The sequence below is a fragment of the Alligator mississippiensis genome, chromosome 4, assembly GCF_030867095.1.
Source record: "Alligator mississippiensis isolate rAllMis1 chromosome 4, rAllMis1, whole genome shotgun sequence".
NCBI classification, from domain to species: Eukaryota; Metazoa; Chordata; order Crocodylia; family Alligatoridae; genus Alligator; species Alligator mississippiensis.
This window is the reverse complement of record NC_081827.1, coordinates 16,423,515-16,450,227: the sequence shown is the minus strand read 5'-3', so window position 1 is coordinate 16,450,227 and position 26,713 is coordinate 16,423,515.

The window sequence follows — 26,713 nt, the reverse complement described above, 5'->3', positions numbered from 1 at the left end:
CTAAGACTTAGTAAGCTAAGCCATAGGATGAGTTTTAGCATTTTATTTTGGTAGCAAGTTTTTTTTTTCCTCTCCTTTGCAAATAAGTGCCCTGTTATGGATAGTAACTGTGTCACATTGTACAATTATTATGCTTATATTGATTTTTATTGTTTTATATTACTGTTTACTGATTTTTTCTATTGATACTATATGATTTAGGCCTACATGTGTAAGGTGCCATAAGTAATATCAAGTCATGTCAAGTTTCCATTTTGTATGTCAAGCCTCTATCTTGTGTCCTCTGCCTGGGTGTAACCTATGACTCATGTGTAATCAGTCTCATGTAAATTGATTCCTGAATGAATGGAGATGAATGAGGGTGCTTGAGATACAATGGTAGCAGGCCTCTACTGAATAATCAACTCAACGACTGAAGCATCAGCTCAATGACCAGACTATTGCCTTCCACTGACTCACCCAGGAACCACAGAACCAATATGTGAAAGACAAATGCGTTGATGGATCCAACTCATGACTGGACAGTAAACATCAAGGGCTATAGGCTGTACAGAAGGGATAGAACAGGAAGGAAATACACATCCTACGTCAAAGAGCAATACACATCCTCAACGAACAACACTGGATCAAAGGAGGGGCACACTGAAGTGCTCTGGGTCTGAATATAAGGGGGGTTGGGGGGAAAGGGACTTAATGGTGGGGGTTTACTACAGGTCATCCAACCAGGGGGAAGAGCTTGATAGGGAGTTCTCAGGTCAGCTCACAGAGGCAGTTAAGTCAAGGGACATGGTCATTATGGGTGACCTAAACTATCCAGACATCTGCTGTGAAGAGGAGTCAGCCAGGTCTGACTGCTCACATAGGTTCCTAGCTGAGTTACAGGACCTCCATCTAACCCAGGAGCTGCACAGTCCCACCAGGGGAAATGCTTTGCTGGACCTGGTTCTGGCCATGGGCAACAGCTTGGTGAGCGGACTGCAGGTTCTTGACCACCTGGGCGATAGCAATCATCGCCTACTGGAATTCACCATCCAACTCAGGGTGTCAAAGGCCTGCAGCAAGGCAACAGCCCTAGACTTCAGGAGGGTGGATTTCAATGAGGTAAAGAGACTAGTCAGGGAGCCACTGAGGTCCTGGAGGGGAGGGGAGTTGGGAGTCCAGGAAGAGAGGTCGTTCCTTAAGGAGACAATCCTCCAAGCCCAAAGGGTGACTATCCCAATGTGGATCAAAGGGGCAAGAGCTCAAAAGCCCCCATGGCTCACCAAAAGCATCCAGGAATGTCTCAAAGGTAAAAAGGAGGAGTACACCCAATGGAAGCGAGGGGCCATCACCAAGGACGATTATACCTCCATTGCTCAAGACTGCACGGGGGCTGTTAGGAAGGCTAAGGTGGAGATGGAACTGGGACTAGCGACCCACATCAAGGATAACAAGAAGTCCTTTTTTAAATACATAGGGGGTAAAAAGAAGGTACTGAGTAATGTAGGGACCCTGCGGGACATGCTAGGAAATCTTGTGTTCGCACCAGATGACAAAGCTAACCTCTTAAGCAATTTCTTTGCCTCAGTTTTTTTGAGCAGGGACCAGGGCATCCCCCCCACCAGGAACCCTGATGGACCCAGGGGAGGTGCTTCCAGGCCCAGGGTCAGTGAGAACCTAGTCAGGGAACTTCTAGTGAAACTAGATGTGTTCAAATCAGCAGGTTCTGATGATCTCCACCTCAGAGTGCTGAGGGAATTAGCAGAGGTCATTGTGGGACCCCTGGCACAGCTTTATGAGCACTCGTGGTGCTCTGGTGAGGTGACAGAGGACTGGAAAAAGGCCAATGTGGTTCCCATTTTCAAGAAAGGGAGGAAGGAGGACCCAGGAAACTACAGGCCTATTAGTCTTACCTTCATCCTGGGGAAGCTCTTTGAGAAAATTATCCAGGAGCACATCTGCAAGGGACCAGCAGGGGAGATCATGCTTAGGGGCAACCAATATGGGTTCATTCGAGGCAGGTCCTGTCAGACCAACCTCGTGGTCTTCTACAACCAGATCACAAAATCCTTGGATGCAGGTGTCACAGTGGAGGTAGTCTTTCTGGACTTTAGGAAGGCCTTCAACACTGCATACCTACAGGCTGGGGAACTCCCTTCTCATCAGCACACAGGCAGAAAAGGATCTTGGAGTCATTATTGATTCCAAAATGAACATGGGCCGCCAATGTGGGAACACGGTAAGGAAGGCTAACCATACCTTGTCGTGCATCACAACATACCACAGATGCATCACGAGCAGGTCCAAGGAGGTGGCCCTCCCCCTCTGTGCAACACTGGTCAGGCCACAGTTGGAGTACTGCATCCAGTTCTGGGCACCGCACTTCAGGAGGGATATGGACAGCATCAAGAGGGTCCAGAGGAGGGCCACTCACATAATCAGAGGCAGCAAGGCAGGCCCTACGAGGAGAGGCTACGGGACCTGAACCTGTCTAGCCTCCACAAGAGAAGGCTGAGAGGGGATCTGGTGGCCATCTACAAACTGGCTAAGGGGGACCAGCAGGCTATGGGAGAGTCCCTGTTCCCCCGAGCACTACAGGGAGTAACAAGAAATAATGGCCGTAATTTGACCGAGAATAGATTCGGGCTAGATATCAGGAGGTGCTACTTCACAGTCAGGGCAGCTAGGATCTGGAAACAACTTCCAAGGGAAGTGGTGCTTGCTCCTACTCTGGGGTTCTTCAAAAGGAAGCTAGATAATCACCTAACTGGGGTCATTTGACCCCAGCATTCTTTCCTGCCCATGGCAGGGGTCAGACTTGATGATCTGCTTAGGTCCCTTCTGACCCTACCAACTATGAAACTGTGAAACAAAGAGCCTACAGAGATCAGCCAACCCATTATTGCAACACAGACACCTGGAACTGCACATCCTCACCTAGAGTGCACATGCTCAGTACACCAGGGCTGACCCGTGCCTGAGCATGCCCCTGCCACTAGGGTCATAGAAGGTCTGCCCCTATAAAAAGGAGTAGTGAAGACAGACCCAGTGGGACACCCTCACCATCTGGACCAGCACTATGCCATGCCACCTATCTACCCAGAGGCCCTGCCGGCGACCCCCTCTGGACAACACCTCACTGGAAAAGACCCCAACTGGCCATCAAGGATAACTCACAGCCCAGAATAGGTAGCTATCACCCACCTTCCTTCCCCAAACACAGGATCTGGACTTTGTCCCTGCACACTTTAACTTCAATCTCTCTACCAAGCCTTTTTCCTGCCTTGCTACTATTGTGTAGGTATGTGTATGCAAACTAGCACATATATATATCTCATTCTGTGCATGATATAGGAATTAGTGATCTGTGTATGTGTATTGAGTGTGTGGGTATTGACAATTTATTTTTGTCTAATTTGTCTACCTTATACATGTAGGCCTAAATCATATAATATCAATAGAAGAAAACAGTAAAAATTAGTAACATTAATATAAAGCAATAAAAATCAATATAAACATAATAATTATACAATATAAAACAGTGACTATCCATAACAGGGCACTTATTTGATTTTTGTGCAATTGTGCAATTGTGTCACACCTTCCCATCTCATGGTGCAATTTTGAGATCCTGAGAGTTGGTCTGGCCTCTCAGGACAACATTTTATGGTGGAGAATGAGGGCAAATTGCATATGTTAGCGGGAGTGAGTAGCGCGGGTTGAGCAAGCTAGTGTGCTTGTCTATATTCTCAGTGTGTGTTTGTGTTGACATTGAAGTATTGCTGCTACTGTTATTTGGTAGGGTTGCCTACACTGTTGTTAGTGTTGTTGTGGTTATAGAACTCACCTCAGTGAGGGGTAGGCATACCTGGTGAAGGGTCAGCATTACAGAATTTGCCCCAGTGAGTGGCAGGCATACCCAGAGAAAGGTCATCATTGTTAAGGAGCTCTCCTGCAGGACAGGGTCACAAGAACCCACAGCAATTTTGTTGTTGTCATTGTGGTTGTTATTGTTGTCATTGTTGTTGTTGTAGTTGTTGTAGGGTGCAGAAGTCCAGTAACTAGTATGTTCAGGAAGAAGACCCCCACACCCGGCATTAGTGATCATGGGGCTAAGCGGGTGAAAAAGGAAGAGGTATCCCTCTTGTGTAGGAAAATCTTGAAAGAGGGTCCTTCTCTTTGGAGGGAGGATGTGTGTGTTCCAGGGTTCTCCTTGAATGATATTAAAGTTCAGTCTGAGAAATTTTGTTTCTGTGAAAAGCCATCAGCCCAGAGACAGCACAGTACTGCAGTTTGGCTACTGTGGCATGCTGTTAAAACAGCAATTAAAGAGAAAACCCAAAAAGCCTCAGAAATTGAGGAAAAGGAAAGCCAAAAATCAGGCTCTGAGGGACAAAAATTCACAATTGGAAATGACTAACCAAACACTGAAAAACCTCCTTCATAATTTGGAAAAGGAAAATGAAATATTAAGAGACACAAATCAAAATCAGGCCCAACAATTACAGTTATTTGATCAGGAAAAAGCAAGCCCAGAGGCCTTGCAAAACCTGGTAAAAAACATGGCAAAAGAACAAGCTGAAACAGAAGCCAAAGCTAATCATGGCCCCTGTGAGGAAACTATTACCCACTTCAAGCAGGAACTCCAGAAGCACAGCTTACAGGTGGCTGCTTTCATGCAGGGAGAAACCAGGAGTGGGAAAGGAGGTTCACGCCATGCACTGTACCCGTCCCTTCAGGATTTAAGTCAGAGGAGGAGACAGAACCAGGGACCTAGGTATGTGCTGTCACACAGACCTCCATAAGCAGGGATGCCCAGGGGAACCCCAGCGAGACCACACAGACCACAGTTCCCATAGTTGGGTAGACTTGGCTACCCTAGGCAAAACACTGGGGCCTGTTAGTATCAAAAACTTGGGGCAATGGCTACAGAAATCATTCCAAGTAGTGAAGAATGAAATCCTAGATACCTAGGAGTGGCACCATTTAATCAGAGCCTGTGCAACCCCAGAAATTATGGCAGCCATAAACCAGGAGTGTGGCTTTAGGGGAAACTCAATTCTGTTGAATATACAGGATCTGGGAGTGTATATTGTGAAGAAAACTTTCAGAGGAGCAATTTCGGGCTAGCAGCCAAAACCCTGGGGAACCAGTTGAGGACTACCTAGTCAGGTGTGTGATGTTGGGACTGTTGTCTGGGACCATCTTGCCTTTGAACAGGGCCAGCAATAGGACCTCTGAAATCAGAAACATTGATTATCCCCCAGGATTCTGGAAAGAGGTGGAGGAGGGAATGCATCAATCCATTATAGGGTTGATGGGGCCACTTAGGGAAACCAGGAATTATGCTCTGGGAGAAACCCTTGCTGAAGCCCAGGATGCAGAGAGTCTGGGTGGTAGGCAAGGTTGGGTGGTGGCCGTCCTCCAGCCCCAAACCAAAACAGTGCACTGAACCACAGGGTCACATACTCAAATGAGAGTGCCTATCCTGATTTGGAGCAAAGGACCAGAATAATTACCCCAGCTATCCCCGATATGACAGTAGGGAGGATTTAATGGGATTTGGGGTACTATATGGGAATTTTTAATGCAGCATGAGGAACCCAAGGAAAAATGGCACCAGAAACCCCTGTCTGAATTAATTGAAGGGATAGTGGAATTGAGTACCAGAGAGAGCAGTTGTGAAAGCAAGGAAAAGGGGGCAGCCTTCCATGCCACCAGGATTGTGGCTACAGCACCAGTATCTGAAGATTGTTGATGGGGCCCCGGTAATGAAACCCATGAGCAGAGCCCAGGCTCATGGGTATAACTGGGCACTCTAAATTGGGATCCAGGAGGGAGACCCAAAATACCCGTTACGGTGGGGAAACCAGCGCTATTCTGGATACCAGGGCTGAGTTAAATATCTTTGGGAGGAGATGGGACTAAAATCAGTATAATAATGAACAGATAACTCTTCACTCTTTCACTGGACAGGAAACCATGGGAATGGTCTGTAAAGATGTAATAATCTGCATCCATTTCCCAGAGAGACAGTATAAAATCAGGATAGGAGGGGTTCAGTAGGCAGGATCCACTGAACAGTTGATCTTGGGGGCTCCCCTGTTTAGCCACAAAGGCTGGGTCTTAGACCTGGCAAACGGGGTGGTGTGGAAAGCCCAAGGGGTTACAGAAACTATAAAGATTAATCCTTACTGAAAGCTGAAATGGTTCAGTGGTATAGGGGCAATCCATTTTGCTGCAGGTGATAAATGGGTCCAGCAATTTCCAGATGTATGAGCAAAGAGCAAAAGTGACTATGGCAGGATTGATGCTTGTGTATGGATTGTGGGTGACCTAGTTCCTCCTCAGAAACAGTATCATTTTCTACAGCAGGCTGAGGACGCTATACAGGCAACCACTGAGGACCTGCTGCAAGGGGTATTCATTGAAACCCACTCAGAATTTAATTTCCCAATATGGCCTGTCCTTAAAGTGGCCAAAGAATCATGGAAATTGACTGTAGATTATAGAGCCATTACTAAGGGAACACGCCCTGTGGCTCCAATTGTAGCTGACATGCCAGCTATGCTCAACAGAGTGCAAGAAAGTCCTCGGTGGTTCTTTGTTATAGACTTAGCCAACTGCTTCTTAGCTATTCCCTTACACCCAGAATCCTGGAATAGGTTTGCTTTTACCTTCAAGGGAAAGCAATATACCTTTATATGGTTTCCATAATGCCCCAGCTATTGCTCACCACCATGTGGTGAGCATGTTGCAGAACCTAAGCAAAACAGACCAGGACAAGGTAATATCCTATGTGGATGGCATTCTGATCTGAGGGGACCAAGAGCACGAGGTCACAGATCAGACCAAAAGGGTGATAGCTTTGATTCAGGAAACTGGATTCAAAGTCAGCAGACCAAAGGCCCAGTTAGTGACTCAGGAGGTGACGTACTTAGGTGTAAGATTGGGGGTAGAAGGGAAGAAGATAGACCTGCATAAGATCAAGGCTCTATCAAACATGCTGGACCCCACAGATCTCCACTCCCTATGGGTATTGCTGGTGGGATTCAACTTCCTTCACTGCTATATGCACCAGTTGCTCAAATAACACAGCCTTTCTGGAGATTGCTAAAAACGAAGGTGAAATGGGAGTGGGGGAAGACCAAACAAAAGGCCTTTTGCCTACTAAAAGAAGCCCTGGTTACTGCACCAGTGCTAGCATACCTAAGCCCAGCCAAACCCTTTTTTGTAAAATTGGCTACAACAGAGCAAGCCCTTTCAGCTGTCCTGTTGCAAAAGGATTCAGACAACGAACTGGTGCCTGTAGCCCATGAGTCACAGGAGCTGACAGGGCCAGAGGTGGACTTCAACCAGTATGAAAGAGTGTTTGGCTGCAGTGTAGGAAGTGCAGAAATTTGAAAGACTGACTGTGATGGCCCCAGTAATTATCCAAATGCATCACTCACCCCTGAAGTACATCCTGTCAGGGAAATTCACAGGGTCCAAGGTCTCTAATACTCAGACCACTCAGTGGGCTGTTTTTAACTGGGAGAGGCGTGAGACATGAAACTCAAGCCAAACTGGATTTAGTCCCCTATGCATTGTTAATAGAAAGCGCTAGCCATGAATGCCCTGATATAGACCCATGCCAAGAAGGCACAGGGGTAACTGAGGCACTACCACTGGATGAAAATCAAGCTGTGAGTGATCAGCCTGCCCATGTCTGGTTCACAGATGGGAGCTCCAGTTTTGAAAAGGTCAAGAGATACACAGGGTATGGAGCAGAGAATCTAAATGAGCATCCATTAGGGGGCCTCCTGCCTGCAGGATACTCGGCTCAATCAGCAGAGTTAAGGGCTATTAAAGAATTGCTTGAGCAGTAATACCCCCTTGGAGGAGAATTATGGGTGTACACTGACTCATATTTCTGTGCCAAAGCCCTAATGCATTGGATCCGCAATTGGAATATAACAAATTGGCATACTGCAGATGGTAAAGAAATTGCCCAAAAGGAAGATTGGCAAGCAATATGGGAGTGGATTCAAAAATATCCCTCCTCATTACACATTCAGCATATAAAAGGGCACCAACATAATAATACCTAAGAAGCCAAAATGAACCAATTGGCAGATACCACTGCAAAGGAAAAAGCTAAAGAAAGCATCCGCAGTACAAACTAGGTCCTCAAGCCACCCAGATTGGAAAATATAGGAGGACTATGCAGTCAGTCAAAAAACTGAGGATGTTAGATGGGTCCCACCCCCTTATTCAGGGAGGTAATTGTCAGTGCCTCCCATAACCTGTGGCATGAAACCCCAGAGGTCACTGCTGCTAGAATAATAGAGATAGACTACTGGGCAAAGATATCTAAGGATGAGAAATGATGGGTGCAGGGATGCTTGAATTGTGCAGGAGAAGAGGCAAAGCTCAGAGATCCAGGGCCCCTCTACACCAGAAGATAGTTGGTCTATGGCAAAGAATACAGATGAATTATATTGATAAACTGCTATGCACCGTTAGAGGGAACCAGTATCTACTGGTGATTATAGACTCCTTCACCAGGTGAGTTGAAGCATTCCCCATGTGAACCCACACCACTGAAGCAACTTCAAAGAAACTATGGGCAGAGGTTATCTGCAGATTCATGGTCCCCCATATCATTGACTGCGACCAAAGTCGACATTTCTTAGGATCAGTGATAAAACAGTTATTACAGGCCCCAGGAATAAGGCAACAACTGCATATTCCTCACCACCCTCAGTCATCAGGACAAGTGGAATGCATGAATTGAACCATTAAGGAGTCATTAAGGAAAGTAGTTAATGAAACTGGTACTGACTGGGATCTGAGGCTGCCACTGATACTAGCAGCTTTAAGAAGTGGGAACCTTTTGGGAACAAGTCTGCAGCCCTACCAGATCTTATTTGGTAAGCACATGGCTCTGTTCCCTACCAGCCTGGTCCCATACTTAGACAGCCTCAGCTTCCCATAGCCCATTGATATTATTGACTGGGTGAAGGAACTTCCCTACTGACTCAAATTGACTTAAATACAAGTTAGTGAGTCTATCCAACAAGCCTGGCTGCAAATGAACAGCCACAGCCACCTGGCTCAGCACCCCAAGCTCTGGGAAGTGGGCCAACCAATCATGTACCTTTGGCAACCCCAAAAGTACATGGTCTGGAATCTAAATGGACTGGGCCATATATCAATCGGCTAAGTCCAACAGTGGTACAGATTGATAAGGGGGATGCAGGGAAATGGGTACACGTCACAACTAAAACTGCTCAAAGGACCAGGGTAGGACTAACCATGAAAACCAGCCTTATCCCAAAAGGATTCGACAGGATTTGTCTGCTCCCATCATCCAGAGATGGAGGAGAAACAGCCAGGGGATTGGGTAACACAGTATTCTCCTCTCTGGCGGCCACCCTTCTGGACTAGCTATAAGGAACCGCTTTGGCAAATACATCACTCAGGCTTACTTGTGTCTATAGCCAATGTTGGGGCAGATAAAGCCATCAGACACCTTTTTGTAGGCTAACTGACACACACCGGTTGGGCTCAATTTTCCCTTGCTTTTCCCTTCCTTTAAAAATTAAAACATTAGGCCTGTGGGGAATCCTTCTCCTATGGATCCTCTCACTTAAGGCCAGCCTTCACTGTATCTTGGAAAGTGAAGTAGCATTACAAAGCAAAGACATCAGATGCTGTCTAGAAGTGATCAGCTGTGACAGCAACTTAGAGGACATAGAAGAGTCACAGTGGCCATCCTCCCAGCAAAAGGGCTGCAAGCACTGGGCAGCCCAGTTCTGGCAGACCCAAAATGGCATAAAGGAATTTAGTTTGCAGGATCCTTGTAACCTCATCATTTTCTCTCAAATCCAGATGTGACCCTCATTCAGATTATGTCTGCATAGGACTGAACCCCAGTAGGGAAATCTGGGATTACCAAGGTGGCAAAGTCTGGAGGACTGCCAGAATCCCCATCCCCATAGGGGGACAGGGAGTCAGGGGTCAGGATGGATGCAGGATGGACCAACTGGGTGCATTGGGCATTCCCATACCTTCAGGCTGGTCCCTACACCCAAACCCACACCTACCCCCACAGTACCTACAACTCAACCCTCTGTATCTCTACCCCCAACATGTTCCTGCATGGCATAGAACCTCTCCAGTCCACTGCCGGCTGAAAAGCAGTCCATCCAGGCATGCTGGGGTAGCAATAGCTCAGATCCAAGGTTCCTAGCTCGAGTAACTGTCAGCTCCCCACAAGGCCTGTTAACCTCATTGTGAGAAAAACTTACCAGAGTTAGGAGAGAGGCAGCAGGATGCCACACCTGTGGATGGAGCCGCCACGGTCAAAGATCAAAGGAAAAACCTGCGGCATAGCCAGGAGGAGCCAAAAATGGCTCCCGCGCTCACCTGGGCATGCTTTATAAAAGCGTGCTGAGGACGACTGGGTGGGTGGGCAACCTATGCCGGAAGAAAAGACCCAGTAGGAAGAAAGCTGGTGGGACCAGAAATAGCGTCCCCGGCTGGCCCAAAGGGGTCAGAACAGCCAGACAATCTGGAGGAGTAGGCTTGGTGGCTCCCTTAGAAAGGGAGCTTAAAGGGAACGCTGGGCCAGCGAGGGCCCAAGGAGTCACTGACAGACCTGGTGTGGACCAAAGCCAGTAGCCACAGTGAATGGGACATCAGTGAATGCAGCGACAATGGGACCCTGACCCGAATGACCGGCAGCAGGTACCAAACTCGGGGGATCAACGACCCGTCAAGGGAGGTGGGAGCCGGGGTAGAGCCTGGCTCCACGTAAGCCAAAGAACAAAGAGGGGCTGCAGAGAGTACTTGGTATTAGCTTCACCAGTGGCCAACAACCGCAGCCCTCAAGAAACTGAGCCCCAGGGAGGTCCCGAGCATCGGCCCCAACAGGCAACACCATGGTTGGCGTTAGGCAGGGTGTAGAGGAGGTGGAGCCCCAAGAAGAGACAGTCGCAAGGACGGCCAAGAGAAAGCACCAGGGGGGCAGGACCAGACATAGTCCTCCCAGTTGGAAACTCCTTATCATCAAAGGTGTAGCAGGAGAGACCCCTGGGGATCCGATCCAAGGCCACTCCCAATAGCCTGGCCATGCAGCCTAAGAAGCCACGACGAGGCTCATGAAGAACCCAAATGCACGACGCTTGGGAGAGAGGCACGGAAAGTTACATTCATCTACCCAAGATCTGAGCCCATAAATCTTACCTTCAATACCACCAGCTGCCCTGGGGATTGCCCTTTGGTTGGCTGCAGCACCCTAATGTATAATTTCTCCCTATCAAGTTCTGGGACATGGAAAGCCTCTGGTCTTAAGGACTCCCCAACCCTAACCACAGATATCATTATTCATGAAAAGGTGCAGAAGCATGAGGTGGGACCCTTTGTAGTGAGGCAAGACATCAGTAAACCTTTGGCTGTTACTAATGTAATAGTCTTTATGGAATATCACCCTTGATCTATGACCCCATGGTATAACCCAGCTGTATCCACAGTGTGCCAGCTACATCATCCCACTGAACTCTGGATGGCAGGAATGGGCTCAGCAAATCACACACAAGTCCTCAACTAGCTCCAAATCCAGTGGCTCACAATGCCAATGATCTCTGGACACAGTACTGGGAGCATTTGGGACTGGCACAGGTATTCTCAACACCATCAACACGGAAGTGCTCCGGCAGCCGTTGGAAATTTGCTCCACCAATTGGACAGACCTACAAAGGGCAGTTTTGAAAGCTCCATTCAGCTGAGTGTGTTGATGACCTCCCTCATGCAGTGGATGACCCAAATAGCTTCCCAGGACTCCCACACCCTGACCGAAGCCATCATTGGCCTAGGGCAAAATCCCCCCCTTGCCTTCATGTGTCCCCAGGCCCAGACATGGTACCTGGATGTGGTTAAGTACATCATACTCCAAGGCTTGGAAGGACACATTCCTCTAGAATTACAACATCTGTTAACAAATAAAACAAAGCTGACTTCACAACTTACCTCTTTCAACCGATTAATACAATTTGGGTTTAATCCAAATTCATGGTCCATCAATTCCATAATAATGGGGGTGGTTAGGGGAAAAATAGACTGAGTATTTCCAATTATAACATTGGGAAGCTGGATCAATGACACATTCATGATCCCTCAGACAGGTAAACACTGGGCCCTGAAACAACCTAATGGCCAATTTAAAGCCATTGCTGTCAATGACTGTGAAGATACTGGCTCTGGTTTCCTTTGTGAGGAACTCATGCTACAATCCCAAGCCCTCTCTTTTGACCCTGACTTTTCAATTTGTCCCTGTGTAATGTTTAAGGACCCCAGCATTCAATCCCTAGTTGTCAACATTGGTTTTGGATGTGTTTGTCCCCACACCCTATGCCCCTCTGTCACAGTGAACACATTTTATAACATCACCCATTTGCAACATAACCTCTGTTTATGTAATGTCAGGTCTATCACTGGGTGTGATATACAGTACAAGAGGAAAAGCATACTATATGAGTCAATCACCCCACAATACAGACTCTTTGAAACCAACCTCACTCCAGTCCACTTAGGCATGTCTCCCCAAGCCCTAAGGATGCCACCACGCAGCCAGAACTCCAACAGGCTTTACAGGCATTACAGTCCCAAGCCAACAGAACCTATACCATCATCCAAACTAATAACAACCAGGTTACCCAAGTCATCACCAAAATCAAAGAAACCACTCAGTATAGCCCATGGGCAACCCTCCTGGGCTGGTCCCCCATGGCCACTGGAATCTTACATCTGATGATGCACCCCATCATAATACTGTTTATTTTAATGATCATCTTAACATTCCTAATCTTGTTCCTATACTGCAAACTGGTTTCTACTCTATGGACAGTATATGCAAAAATAGAAGAGGCTAAAATATTAGCCCAAATGGTATAGTGACATCACCCTGAATGGGCTGATGTGAAGAGGGGGGGAATGTAACATAACCCCCATTTTCTTATATATATAGGTATGCATTCCCTTCCCTTCCCCAACTATTTCTGCCTTTTTCTCCCCCTCTCTATTTCCTATAGATAAGTATGAGTAAGCTAAGACGTAGAGTAAGCTAAGACATAGGATGAGCTTTAGCATTTTATTTTGGTAGTAAGTTTTTATTTTCTCTCCTTTACAAATAAGTGCCCTGTTATGGATATCCACTGTTTTATATTGTATAAGTATTATGTTTATATTGATATTTACTGTTTTTCTATTGGTACTATATGATTTAGGCCTACATGTGTAGGTTACCATAAGTAATGTCAAGTTATGTCAAGTTTCCATTTTGTATACCAAGCCTCCATCTTGTGTCCTCTGCCTGGATGTAACCTATGACTCATGTCTAACCAGTTTCATGTAAATTGGTTCCTGCATGAATGTAGATGAATGTGGGTGCTTGAGATACAATGGTAGTAGGCCTCTGCTGAATAATCAACTCAACGACTGGACCATTAGCTCATCAACCGAACTATTGCCTTCCATTGACTCACCCAGGAACCACGGACTCAGCATTTGAAAGACAAAGACCCTACAGAGATCAGCCAACCCACTATTGCGACACAGACACCTGGAACTGCACATCCTCACCTGGAGTACACATGCTCAGTACACCCCGGCTGATCCTTGCCAGAGCATGCCCCTGCCACTAGGGTCATAGAAGGTCTGCCCCTATAAAAAGGGATAGTGAAGACAGACCCAGGGGGATGCCCTCACCTATGGACAACACTATGCCATGCCACCTATCTACCCAGAGGCCCTGCTGGATATTCTCTCTGGACAACACCTCACTGGAGAAGACCCCGACTGGCCATTGAGGATCAACTCACAGCCCAATATAGGTAGCTATTACCTATCTTCCTTCCCCAAACACAACATCTAGACTCTGTCCCTGCACACTTTAACTTCAGTCTCTCCAACAAGCCTTTTTCCTCCCCTGCTACCATTGTGTAGGGTGTGTGTGTGTGTGTGTGTGTGTGTGTGTGTGTGTGTGTGTGTGTGAGAAAGACACAGAGAGAGAGAGAGACAGAGAGAGAGAGAGAACATACTGGCAAATATATATCATTGTGTGCGTGATATACAAATTAGTGATCTGTGAATGTGCATTGAGTGTGTGGGTATTGACAACTGATATTTGTCTAATTTTCAGTGTGTATAGTGTGTATGTGCTTGATTTGGTGATAGGTGTGCACGTGCTTAGTTTGGTAACCTTGGATGTGTATGTGCCTGAGTTGGTAGCGCGCCTGTGTGTGTGTGTGTGTGTGTGTGTGTGTGTGTGTGTGTGTGTGTGTGTGTGTGTAGGCAGCTAATTGATTTTTGTGCAATTGTGTCACATACTTCCATGTAAAGGCACAATTTTGAGATCCTGAGAGTTAGTGAGGACACAAGAGTTATGCCTGAAGAGTGACAACACTGTGGGTGGACAGAGAATAGTCAAGTCTTAGGTAATGAAGGAGGAGCATGTGGCTCCATAGTTACAGAAAATTAGAATTAAGTACATGTACAAGTGCTTGTTTTCTGTTTTTGCAGTAATTCTGAATAATCCTCACTGTATCAGAAAGGGGTAAGTGGGAGTTAGTTCAGGCTCTTGGGGAAGGCTTTCTTTGCCTCTCCTGTGCATTCCCATTGAAGATATATTTTCCATATTTTTTAGATTAAATTGTGTTTGAGAGAAACTAAACTCCAAAACTACTCCACGGTGACTCAGGGCATGCCTGTTTGCCATTCTGTCTGTATCTCACACTGTCCGTCTCCCGTGTTTTCTCTGATAAGGGGCTTGGTGACTGAAATATAGATCAAAGTCATAGCCTAAGGCTGGTCAAAAGAAAGGGGTGGAGGAAAAATGAAGCACTTTTTAAAATATCATTGAGCTTAAAAGGAAAGTCATTCTTTTCTTGTTTTCTTTTATTTCCTTTTGTACAGTCTATGCCTCATCCTGTATTTAGCATATTCTAAAACAAAACAGAAAAAGAGGAAGGATGAAGGTAGGGATGAAACTAAAAGACATTCTAATATTTTATTCTTATTTTAGTGTATGCTATCTCTACATTCAGCATTACCTGGCTCATGTGTCTACCTCATTATATTGCATGCAATATCTACATGGCATTTCTGGGTCCACATTTGGTTACCCAGCACTATAAAATATCCCATAGGGAAAAATTCAGCACTGGGTGGGAGAAGGGGCTGGCAAATGTAACAGGTGTTTCCCATCCATAAATTCTAAAGTTCTGGGTCATGGGACAGATCCCTGGCATCTGTAAGTCATTACTGCCCCATTGACTTCAGTAGAATTACTCTAGTTTCATGTCAGCTGAGAATCTGGTTCAAGATATGCCTACACCATCACTGCGGAGTCCCCTGGCTGACCACATTCTTGACCACATACTTAGACAAACAAATCTTGTTACACAGGTGGAAATAGAATCTGATATCTGCCCAAAGGGGAAAAAAGCCTCTTGGTCATTTAAATATAGATATGCAAGTAGCAGGTAGCAGGAATTACGGCAGAGGTGATATCTTTTATTAGACCAACTAGATGTCTGCAAAAAAAATTCTTTCATTGCAAGTTTTTGGGCACAAACACCCTTCATCAGGCATCAGAGAAAAGATGGATGTCCCGATTGTTTTTTCCTTTAGACCAATATGGCTTCAATCTGGATACCCAACTAGCAGTTAGACACTTTTAGATGGAATAGTATTCAGGCCTTTAATCTAGAAAAGAAAGTAAGATGATTCAATCAGTGTTGAGTAGCAACTGCCATTAACGATCTTAAGAAATAAAAGGAGGAGAGTATTTCAAGCGTTCTATTGTGTTGTCAGATGACATGTCTCTGTAATAGGATAACAGAAAGACGCTCTCTCTTTCGGTCTCAGCATGACAAGTGACTTTTTCTAAACATGTGTTAGTTAATCAATTAAACCTTGAGGAAATGAGTATCAAGCTAGCATCAAAGAACAGTATTTCAAAATGAAAGCTGTTGACTTAGTCCCAATTCCTAATAACACGCAACATTTTCTTTCTTACTTTAATATATATTTAAATCTGGGACTCAAATATCAAACCTGTTCCTTTCCTGACAAGAAAATCAAATAAGAAACATTACAGACAACACCAAAGACCAGATAAAGAGTTAGAGCCAAATTCAATGGAACTATACCAGCAGCAAGCTTGCCCAGTAGAAAAGACACATGGAATAAACAAAGACAAAGAAAACTGACTGTGTGCTAAATCTGGGATATTTGAAAGAGGTGTTGGATTTAAGAGCCTTTGGCTGGATTTGACTGCATTCCAGTATAGGTGACATCAGTAGGGTGGCACTGATACATAAGGGTTCAGTTTTTGGCTCTCTGGCTGCACACATGCCTCTTGTGGTGTCTCAAAGCAGTTTGAAATGCCGCAAGAGGCATTCTGGAAACAAAAAATGTTCCCCGCACTGCATATTTGTAGCACAGGCTCTAAATTTGATACTCAGAAATTCAGATATTAAAAAACAACCCATGGGAAAAAAGCGGGACAAAGCACACTCCTGTAGCGTACCCTGAAGCAACCAGAGGCGGGGTCTCCAAAGAGATGCTCTGGCAGGTAGCCAGAGTGTCTCTATGGCTGCTCCTTGCCCCAGTGCTTCAGCATGCAGGGGAAGTGGAGCAGTGCAGACTGCAGTATGACCCAGACCGGGCTCTGACCCAGGTGAATAGGGACTGGGGGAGGGACTGAAAGGGGGCAGTGCCAGGACCCAAGGTGACATCCAGAGTGGCCCAGTCCTGCCCAAAGGTGCATGGCCCCAGGCTGGGTCGTGCCTGTAACAAGCAGCACAGACAGCGCTGGGTCTGAGGAAGCTGGGGCTGGGGCTGTGCCAGGCTGTGCAGGGGGCTCTGCCAGCAGTATTCCCTGAGCACCCAACAGCTCCTGCTGCTGCTGCTGCTGCTGCTGCTGCTGCTGCTGCTGCTGCTGAGGGGGGCTGTGTGCCCTGTGGGGGGTCTTCAGGGGACCCACCTCTCCTGAGCAGGCCTCCCAACACAGCCCCCCAGCCCAGTCCCCCCACACCCACAAAACTCCCCACAATCCACCCACAAGCCCCACACCACCCCAACAAACCACTCATCCACCCCCACAACTCCCCTCACAAACCTCACACCCATCTCCCACATCCCTGCCCCCTGACAAATCTCACACCCTGAATGCCCAGCCAGCCACATGGGATGGGATGGGATGGGATGGGATGGGATGGGATGGGATGGGACCTGCTGGAGGGACCTCTGGCTGCAGGGACAATTATCACACTGCAGCCCTGCCCCATGCCCACACCAGTGCTGGGACATGTGTCACCAGCCTGGGGGCCTCCTGGTCCCAGGAACCACTTGGGTGTGATGTCCTGGGGGGATCCAACTGTCCAGTCACAATCCACTGGCAGCTGGTCCAGAGGTGCAGGAGACTCAGCTTCAGTGCCCATACCACAGCCTAGACAGCTGTGCAGTTCCTGTCCAGATCTGGCAGGCATGCAGCCCTGGGCCACAGGTCCAGGAGTGGAGATGCTGTCGCAAGTGGGTAGAGGATGCAGACTGCTGCAGTGGGTCGAGGATGCAGGGGCCATTCCAGGTTAGGGTTGCTTCAGCAGTCCAGCTGACACAAGAGGTAGTATCCCCAGATACCAAGTGGCTGGGCCTCAGGAGCTCCTGTCTATTTGTATCTTCCATATTAAAGTGAACCCACCTAGTTAACTAATAGCCCCCACTGTGTGGGGTCAAAGGTTGAAAGATACAACTTTTTTTTTTTTTTGTGAGACAAAAAAGGAAGAAAAAGGTAGGAGTGACATGGGGGTCAAAGGTTCAAAATGTGAAAGGAAGAAGTTCTCCAGAGGGGAACACCAAGCAGAGCCCCCCGGGCCGCACCCACCAGTCCTCAAAGGCATCCAAGGAGCCAGTGGATGCTGCCCACCGGTGCTCTGCCCGGAAACGTGCATAGACAAGTAAGAGGAAAGTAGCCCCACAGTCTCCTGGCACCTTCCCAGCCATAGCCTCCTTTCTGGTCAAGTACAAGGCCCACTTAGCCAGGGCCAGGAGGTGGTGGACCAGGAGGTCCCAGTACTTGGTGGGGCCATGGATGGGGTGACCAAAAACAAAAATGTGGGTGGTGAAATTCAACCTGAACCTCCAGAGGAGGTTCTGGAGGTGGAGATGGAGGGGCTTCAGTCTGGTGCACTCAAGGGTCATGTGTACCAGAGTTTCCCTCTGCCCACAGAAGAGGCAGGAGACTGAAGTATCTGTAAAGCTTGTCACATACATGCCCATGGCAATGGCTTCACTGAGGAGCCACCAGCTGAGGTCCCCAGTGGCTCATGGGATAAGGGTGGAATACAGACTCAGCCACTGGGGTGCCCCAGCCATGCCCTCACCAAACAGGTCCCCCCACTTGGTGTGGGGGGCAGCATGATGGATCAGGCACGCGAGCATGTTGAGGTGGTGGTGATGGACGGTGCAAAAGTGGACCAGTCTGGTGTCCTCCAGCCAACTTAGGTAGCGGAGTGAGAAGCACCATGAGACTGGCCTCAGGAGCTCCAGCTTCCCCTGGCTGAAGATATGGAAGGAGCTGGGCAGGGTCAGTTTGCTCCAAGTGGCACAATTTTCCCCACACTGAGGTGCATGTTCAGACATGTGTGCTGAAGCAAAAATCTCCAGCACAAATTTGTGCCATTCCTATTTGAGCTGCTAGAAGTGCACATGTTTGCATGTGTGGACAAACATGCGTCCTTTGTTTCCAAGAAATATGCAGCTAGGACCAACAATGAAACAACTGGATTCTAATATGATAGAATTGAGAAAGACTCCAGGTATGAAGGAAACAGGAAGATCCTCGACAGCAGGATCCTATGAGATGATGAGCACACAGTAACTTCAACTTCCTTTCTTTGTAACATAGTAAGTAACTTTTTGGAAGGTGTAATGACCCAGTGTCCTTTGGGATACTACAAGGATTTGGTTTCACTGTCCTTCCACTCAATGTTTTTAAACTTTTGGAACCTGATCAAAGACAGTGAGGTCACTTGGAGTTTGCCACTGATTTCTGAGGTTTTAGATCAGGTCCTAAAGGATTTTCAGCAGCATCCAAGGCTGTGGCCTGCATGTGAGAAATTAAGTCCATCTCCTGACTCCATACAGCATTGCAACATGCTTTTCTAATTCTGAGCTACAACATGGCAGTTGCTTGCAAATACCTAATTTATACCCCCTTCTCCCATCCTGGTCCCATCCCATCTCATCTTGACTCAATACAAATATACATATACAGTAAAAGCTCTGTTAACCGGCACCTTACAAGCTGACACGTTCTATTAACCAGCATGCCGGCTTGTAAGGTAAAGTGAAATCGGAAGTGCCCACTGTGGGCAGGCTGTGCAGGGCCCCCCTCCCTGTCCTTCAGGGCCTGCAGGAGGGTCAGCAATGCAGCACGAGGGTTGGCGATGTCGTGGGAGGGGCGGCAACACCCCGGGTGCAGCAGGAGAAGCAGCGGTCCGAACAGGCAGACACCTGTTCAGGCCTCTCAATTAACCAGAATATTTTGTTATCTGGCACCCCACATTCCCCATGGGTGCCAGATAACAAAGCTTTTACTGTGTGTGTGTGTGTGTGTGTGTGTGTGTGTGTGTGTGTGTGTGTGTGTGTGTGCGCGCGCACGCACTCAATATATATATCGAGAAAACATATACATACACACAAACATATTTCTGTGTATGCCTATTTCACATAGGCTAAGAAGTATTTCTTATTACCTTGTGTGTTTATCTGCCGCTTTATAGTTTGGCCCTAATTATTTCTGTGTTATCATGTGTAGAAGTATTTTTTATATAGCTACATACATATATATGTACACACACATGCATTTGTTGCACGTATGCCCTGATAGCTTTGATCTAATTATCACTGTGTTAGTACATGTAAATTGAGGATAAGCATATGTCATTTATACCTATAGATTGCCATAGTACCCAACCTTGCTTCATTTCTGATGCTGGAATTGGATCAAGTTATGTTGAAATAAGCCTAGCATAATTTGGATATGCTGTCTTGTTATTCATGTTGGAAAATAGGGACAGTAGTCAGAGCAAAGACAATTGGAAGTCTAGTGATCTGTGTCTCAATTATCTTTCTCTTTGCTTGTGATAGTCTAGAGGGCCTAGACATGGGTGTTATATCTACTGTGTTAATTTTCTGTGATATATAACTGGTGGATCTAATATTCCCCTCAGTTTACTGTTTTAATTCCATTAGTAACTCAGACATTTTTTTCTTTTACTCTGCCAATAAATGATGATTGCTCTTTACTAACCAGAGGGGAATACAGTTCAGGCATATAATCCCAGTGTTCTTATCAATCATATTTTTCAATGGCTTTGTAAACCAGTTATTCAATTTTCACTATCCACAGTGTAATTTACATGGTTTCATTACACTGCTGAGAGATGGTTACCATCTTGTAGCTTGCCCAGATTTTTAAATTGGGTAAACAATGTAGCTTCTTTGATTTTGCTGGCGCTTACTCCACCTACATACTAGACGTGGTATACATTAGAAATGTAACTGAAAAAAGTAACCTTTTTCAACCATGAACTGTATCCAAAGCAAAGCCATGGTGAAAGGAGCATGAAATTTTCTGTCAAGCTATCATTTTATGTTTTCAAGAAAGAAAACAAAATTGTTCTTCCAGAGAGTTTGATGTTTATATAAAACTTTCTTTAACATATTAGTGTATAATTATAAATGTGCATTACTGTCAGTAAGGCAGAGGCCCACACCCTGGTAAAGACTTATACACAAAAAACCTCATCCACTTCAGTGAAAGTTCCACGTGCAAAGTGATAACTGAAAAATATAAACCATTTCCTGCCAGATATTTTGCAAGCTGTTCTGTATTATCACATAAAATGCAATGAAGTGAAGACATAGCTGTAGCAATATAAAGTATAAAAAGCTAAAGTCTGATTTTTTTTAGCTTTATAAAATATACAGTAATGTTGCACAAGTATGGTGTATTTGCAAACCATGTGGAACTAAGTCAAAAACAAAAAGTATCATACTGAACAGACTCACCCATGAAAGGAATGAATTGCATTACAGCTTGCCATAAAACTAACAAGCAAGTGGCCTGTTGGACCAACAGGTAATACATTTCAAAGTTGAGGGCTTAGACTCTGATAACTCTGCCCACCCAAAGTTCAAAGCATTAGAATATCTGGTGGGAATGGCCAGCTTGAGTATGGTCATGACCAGCTGGGTATCCGCAGGGAGAGGCCATCGCATATTTGTTGCCTGCTGTTCCAGGTGTGGGTGGAGATACTTAAGGAGCTGGCCCTGGCTCATGTGCAATGACTCCAGCTACTGCTACCCGCAAGCCCTCCATCCTCCAGCTCAGGCTGGGCAAACCCCAACCTGCAGCATGCTCCCCGCCCTTCTCCCCACTCCCTTCTTTCAGGCAGCACCAGAGCCGGGGCTAGGGGAGAGAGGCTGCACGCATGCTCCTCTTCTCCATCAACTACAAAATGGAGCTCAATGCCCCCCACTCCCTTGACCCAACAGGCAAACATCTGTTGGGTTGTGGGGGGAGCTCTAACTTTATGTGAAGCCCCATACATTAGAGCAGGGACTTGCACATCTGTCAACGCCTGTAGTGTAGCCTAGTGTGTTACAGTGTTACAGGCTTGTCTCACGAAGGATACATCCTGTTGCAGCTCTCCCAATTATAAAGAGTAAGCTCAAGCTATAGCTAATGTTTCCATTCTGCAACCTCCAATTTCGTGTGCAGGCCAAGATGATAGCCCTCACAGAAGGATTGTGAAGGAGGTCCACTGGTACCGGAGACAAGGGAAGCTGGCAATGGAAGCAGGCTTATACACAAAGCAACAAAAAAAAAAAAAGGAAAGGAACTGCTGCATAATCAGTAAGAGCTGTAGCTTTGGCAAGTGGAATTATTTTGCCCATTTTCCTGTCTATATTTTATCCTGTAAGCTCCTTGGGGGAGCATCAATCTTCTATGCACACAGAAAAATGTGTACAGCCATGTAGGATAGGATGTAGGAGCCACAATCTGCTTGGGTCCTTTAGGCAATACCAGAATAGATGAAAATAACAAAACAAGAACAATTCAGTCTGAGCAATGTGTGAGCCCTTTTAGAGCAGTGATTCCCCTTCTTGCATCACCCATCCTTTCCCCTCTGAACTTTTATGATACTAATATCTCTATGTTAAAAATTAATATTTATTTATTTCTCTCAGAAACTATTCCAATTGCTGCTTGCATGTGTTCTTTTACCCAGAAAAATGTCATAAACATGATAGAAGAGAGAGAAAGGAAAGCATCCTCTTTCTTTCTTTTGTAGCAAGGAAATACATTTTCATAGCTGCACACAGAGATTTCCTCCTGGAGTCTGCCTCTGTGTGTGGAAACTGATTCTGTTTCTATACACAACGTCCTCTGTCCTCTGTGAACCTAGCGCCATGTATGGGATTTTGAAAAGTGGGGTGCAGATGGTAAGGTGCATCATCACATATAAAGCAACACATTTTTCCCAAGGTAAAAATCAACTAGAAACTTTACAAATATGCTAGGGGCCTAGGGCTATATTATTCAGTTTAAGGTTGCAGCAAAAACAAATATAATTTCATTGGAATGAGTTAAAACAATGTGCAAGAGTGCAGAACAGGGACTTTATTACCAGGAGCAGCTAACAGACAGCAGAATTGCAGAACAAAAGATAACTTGATCGGTGGCAAATGCAGACCACTGAAAAAAAGGATTAGTAATACCTATAGAATGAGGAATTTAGAAGGGATAAGGTAGATGATAACGTGCCATAAAGTCAAGTGACTGCCTCAGCACTGCCTGACTAGAAATGGTGCTGCCACTTCCAGGCAGTGGTTTTGGGTGCAGCAGGAATCAAAGGGTGGGTACAAGTGCACTAGTGCACCCCTCCACCCATGTATCTGCCCCTATGGCCCTGTCCAGGATTAGTACCCAAGACACTGCTGCAGCAGAAACCCTTGAGGTAACTGTGGTATTTCCCTTTCTTCAGATACATATGTCTGTTCGCCTTCATGACTCATTTTCACCTGCCCACCTTAGGGATGGAGGCGATATAGGAGGATGATTTAGTATAGGACGGGAGAAGGAGGGTTGGACCTCTGGAGTGTTCCCCTCCTCACCCTTCTCTTGTACCCCTTCAGAAGCACAGGACACAATCTGATCCTTGCTTGGAAATGGCTTAGCAGGATTCTGTTTTCATGTGTTTTGTAAAGTGCAGCTCACTTCTGTGGTAAAACATAAATAATAATAATAAGGTTTCTGCTTTCCTCTCGTTAATAATGAGTCACTAGGGATTCCCTTGTGGTGATGCATAGTGCATGACATTGCAAAGATTAGGGTTTCAATCACTCAGATTGTCAATATGATTGCTTCTACTAAATACAACCATTGCATGCAGTGAAATATACTCAGCTGGAATATTGCTAGTGAATGTCTGGCAATGTATTCATAAATGAGGATTTATTTATGAATAGTTGCTTTTAGGAGCCTAAACACTTCCTTTCTCAGGGTACAACATGTTGAGAAACGCTGGCAAGGGTTAGCGTGTTAGCAATGAAAGAAGCAGAGATTTTATTCCAAGAAATTCTCCTCCTGCCCTCCCACCTTGGGTAAAATAATTGCGTTAGCTGTAAAGACTGTAAGTTCTTTTAAGCAAGGTATGACAGGGGGCCTTCTCGGGGCCAGTTCTCATCATCAGCCCACCCACCTGTCTAGGGCAGTCTGCCCTGCCTCTCCTGCCATGCCTTGATGTATCAAAGTACATGGAAAAATGTGAGAGGTTGCCCATTTAATGCCCTGATGCCAAGGTTGTAATACATGACTCCAACCTCCCCTTTACCATGTCCAATGCTTCACAGATGGCATCTAAATCACTACCCACTATTACTCCCCCAGCTTCTTAACTGGGCTGCACTCGGCCTCTGGCCCAATTTGGCCTCAGGTGTCCTTAGACATGCCTAGGCCTCATGCCCCCTCACTGAGGCCTCAACTCATGCTATTCTGGCCAGCCTATGTGCAATCCTTCAGGCCACATAAGGCCCTATTCTGCATAGCTATCAGCTCTCACTCCGACCCTTCACTGGGTCTTCTGGGCCTTAGGTGTCTGCTGATGGACCTAGGCCCCCAACATGGCCTATGGCCCACTCAGGCCTCAGGTGTCTATTGACATTCCTGGGCCCTGCCTGAGGCCCTACTCAATGGGCCTGGGCTCTGTGCTTTTTTCTCAGGGTGTACTCCCCTAGCCTTTCCCCTTCACAAGGCCACCCACAAGGCAGTGGGGGCTTAGGCTTTACAGATCATACGAACTAATATATTCAGAAGTTTATGGTACAAATGCTTCTTAGCTATGCTTATGTAGACAAATGGCCCTATTCTAATCCATCTATTAGGTCTAAGTCAACTTTGCTGCTTCAGCGTGATCCTGGAAAACCATTAATGCACCTAATAGGATCTGGCCCCAAATGTGGAAATGCTTACAGTGATTTTAAGAAGCTGAACAAGGTTTGCAGAGTGCTTTTCTTTCCTATCAAGAGATTGAATACATTTTAATATCTGTGATAGGGAAGTTTCAAAACTTTCATTAGGTCCATTCAACCCTTATAACCTAGGGATATAAAGTACTGGGAAAAGTGATTCCAACACGAATACATTTTGCCCATCTATAAGAACAGAACTGCAGAAGTTCATAAAACCTGGAACTCTACAGAGTTCATCCAGCTGCAGAATCAACCCTGAATGGCAGCATTTTTGACAATGATGACTTTAAAAAAAAGTGAGATGAACACAAGCTTATTTGCTTATGGTAATTGCTCTTGTCTGTCACTTCTAGCTGACAATCTGCTCTTTAGCAAATGCTGCTTTGTTTGGCACTTTCTCAATCTTGATGACTGTCTATGGAACAGGAGCCTTTCATTTTTTATATATTTATGAGTGATTTAAACAGAAGCAAAAATGACAGAAACAAAAACAAAACAAGAAAAAAGCAAAGCAATAATGTCTTTCCCGGACCAGAGCTTTAAAGTCATCTCCTAAAATACTGTACAAAATACAGATTATCCATGGGTGCATATCAGCAGAGCTCTATTGAAGACAGTGAAGCTATAGCAATGTGTGTGTGGATAAACTGGACTTTTTTAGTGTTTGGTACCTTCTAACTACATCTCAGAGGATTTCCAAGAGAAAGAGGGCTATCTGTTTTCCTGTTCCAATAGGAATATTACAGTTGTACAAATGTATCAGAATCGTACAAAATAAGGATTGGAAAGGACCACAAGAAGTTATCTAGTCCAACGCCCTGCTCAAAACAAGACCAACCCCAGCTAGATCTTTCGACCCAGGACTTTGCTGAGCCAGGCCTGAAAAACCTCCAAGAATGTAAATTGTACCACCTCTCGGTAATCTGTTCCAGTGCTTCACCACCCAACCAGTGAGAAGGTTTCCCTAATATGCAACCTAAACGTCCCTTGCTTCAGCTTGAGCCTATTGCTTCTTGTTTTGTCATCTGTCATCACTGAGAACAGTCCAGCTCCATCCTCTTTTGAACTTCCCTTCAGGTAAACCTGCTAACAAAATCTCTTCAGTCTTCTCTTCTGCAGACCAAATAAGCCAAGTTCCCTCAGCTTCTCTTAATAAATCATGGGTCCCAACCCCCAACCCATTTCATGCATTGGGGTTTAGCAATGTTATTTCTAGTGTTTCTAAACAACTAAAACCCAAAGTAATATAGGGGCCACTATCCTCAGTTTTATTTATATCTAGCTCCTAGTGTTTCATCCTTATATTGAAGTCTTAACAGGTCCTGTTTGCTACATAGTCCTCTTGTTCCAAATTAAACACAGGACCACATGCTTCATTCCACTATGTAGTGGAAGAGCATAGCAAAAGGCATTTGAAAGGGCCACAGACCTGAGGAGAGGGCCTCAGCTCCAAAGCACTCTCTTATCCAGCCCTAGTAGGTACTTTCTGGCATCTGGCGTCCCCATGTAGCCAAGAGCCAAATACTTGGAAATAGATGAATGGTTGTCTCAGAAATGTTTGCACATTAAAAATGCCCTTCAGGCTGAGAGCAAGTAAGGAAAACTGCAGTTTAAGAGGAACGTGTTTGGAAGGGTTTGAGCAACTAGAAGAAAGGGATTAAAATAATCTGTAATTTTAATAATAAATGCAGTAAAATCACTCTTTCTGGCCACATCCTAACAAGCACACGTGCAGTTTGCAATGCCTCAAACCCCATATAGCACATGTGCACCCGTTCCCTGCGCTGTTAATTTGCAGTGTGGTGGATTTTTTTGACACTGGGAAATCACAGTGTAAAAAATAAAAACCCACTGCTAAAAAAGAAGCGGTGCACCTGGCAACAGTGTGCACCACCAGAAACCAGAGCATGGCCAGTTGGCACCATGCTCTGGCTGCCAGTCGGCACCATGCTCTGGCTGCCAGTCATGCTCTACCGCTGCTGCTTCAGGAAGCCCCCAGGACCCAGGTAAGGCCGATGGGGCCAGCATGGGTGCGGACCCAAGCCTTGTCTTCCCCACTCAGAATGATTTGCCCTGTACCAACCCCATATGCAGGGGTGTGTGCAGTGGCAAAAAGCAGCAGCACAAATTTGTGGCATTGTTATTTTTG